This window comes from Zingiber officinale, chromosome 5B (genome assembly GCF_018446385.1).
Source record: "Zingiber officinale cultivar Zhangliang chromosome 5B, Zo_v1.1, whole genome shotgun sequence".
NCBI classification, from domain to species: domain Eukaryota; kingdom Viridiplantae; phylum Streptophyta; class Magnoliopsida; order Zingiberales; family Zingiberaceae; genus Zingiber; species Zingiber officinale.
Window position 1 is genome coordinate 84,622,715 of NC_055995.1, and position 2,261 is coordinate 84,624,975.

A 2,261-nucleotide genomic window follows, 5' to 3' on the forward strand; every position below is an offset into this window, starting at 1 on the left:
TGATTACCTTTGCTTGGTTCATTTCATTGAGGGTTTTGGTTGACTATCTTGATGAGTTAGATTGTTTGATGATGGACAAAGTTTTAAGTGTGGGGGAAAATTAGTTTATGCTCAGTAATTTTGAAAAAGAGGGATGGTTTCATAAGGATTGAATTGTGATTTTTGAGAGTGATGTGGGAGTATCAAATATGGTTTTGATTATTGATACTTGATACAATGGCAGTAATTGAAATGAACTTGAAGTTATTTATGGATCTGAAGTCCAGAAGTGTTCTGGTGAAAATTCTTTCTGCTGTAACACAGAAGGGTTGAGGAAGGGCTAATTTTAGGAGGTGTTTAATCTGAAAAATTCTGTTTTAAATGAATGTGTCTTAGTATTCTGTGCTAAACTTAACCATTATCTGAGCTTGATCATGTCAAGAGTAAGCTCCAATGACTTTGAATTTTGAGACTTGATACTTTGGTGATACACTCAAGCTATTTGAAGACATAGGGTGAAGAAGGTTTTGGAATGCTTGAATCTGAGCACTCGGTTGGCATTGTTACTCATGAGTTATGCTATAGCCTTTAAAAAATGTATATCAGAAATGTTCCATGACTTCTCATAACTCTGTATTAGAATTTGGAGCTAAGAATGACTGAAACAAGGCAGGGAAATCAGTAATAGAAATGATACAGTGAGAATTTGTAGCTATTGGAATCTGATTATTGAGGCCAGAATTCGAAATTCAATTAGTGAGTATTATTCAATTCATGAAGCACTTCAGAATGTAACATAAACTCTGAAAACTTGAAGGAAATTGCAACCATTCGAAACTGGAAGCAGTAATGAAACTGATAATTGCACTAAACAGAATGCAAATTGGTTTGAGGGGCTGAGTTTTTAAACAGAAATGCAAATGTAGAATCTGAAAACCAGAACTGAGCTTTCAGATTTAATTTTTCAAGCTCAAATGAAACAAATTTTCATCTATGATATTTGTGATTCTTTAAAAAGATAGCTACAAGAGAAGATTCAAAGCTTGCTGAATTGTGTGCCAAAGTGTATCAAAAGATTAGAAGCAACATCTAAACAAGGAAGATATTTGAGTTTAGTCCTATATGATGCGGAATAAATGGTATTTTAGCCTTTAAAGTCCTTTATGAATTCAGGAATCTGAATATGAAGATATCAGAGCTAATGTATCACATTTTCATGAGTAGAATGCAAATCAAAGCTAGAAGCATCAAGAACTGTTACTGGATTTTTAATGAAAATGAGTCATGGCAATGCAGGAATTCTTTAAGCTGTAGAACTTGAACAGAAATGTAACAGAAATCTGATTTTCTGCAATAGTTATGTTAGGTTTTTATGAAGCTTCTTGATCAGTGGAAGGCTTAAGTTAAGCCTTCAGTTATTTAGACAAAAGAAGTACAATTAGAGCTATTGAATTGGAAATCAGGGATGAGATGAGCCCTGTAAATGCAGAAATGTTCAGTTTTGTGCTGAGCCAAGTCAATTATCCTGTCCAAAGAGTAGTTCTTATCTTTTTAGTATTAATTGGGTTACAACTTTTTCAACTTTGACAAGATTCCAAACTTAGGGATTACTTGTTCTGGAAATCTGAATTATAATCAGATACGAATTCATAATCCAGCAATGTATTTTGAAACTAATTTGTGAGCTGTTGGTCTTTGATTTTTGTGTAAATTGTTTGCCAACTTCCTCTCTTAATTCTCAAATCATTGAGAAACTTAATTGTATGCCAATCTGGAATTTTTAAAGTTATAGAGATCATAGGATTGTGGATATCACTGATTCTGAAACTGAACTCAAAATGCAGAGCTGTTGTTAGTTTAAGAAACTGTGCAAGTCTGTTAAAGCTGAGAGCTGGCCAGTTAACTTGAATGTATTCCTTTCTATATTAATGCATTTATAAACTGTATGATAACTGAATTTCAATGTGTTGGAGCTGAAATGAATTGAATTAAGTTGTTTATTGGCTGGATTGAAGGGGAAACTGAATAGTGCAGTTGGAAACTGAGACTGAATTTGGAAGTTAAAAGCTGAAATTGAAAACTGTTAATACTGAATCTGGAATTCTGGAGAACCCCTACTGGAATTGGATTGCTGAAGATGAATGCTAGATGTAAGGGCAGGAATGATGGCTAACAATGATGCTGAAAATTCTGCATTTAAAGATCAGATGCAGGGGATATATCAGGGTTACAAGTGTGCCATTTTGTGAGTTGTTTGTGCCAAGTTTTCTTTTGTGCTGCTG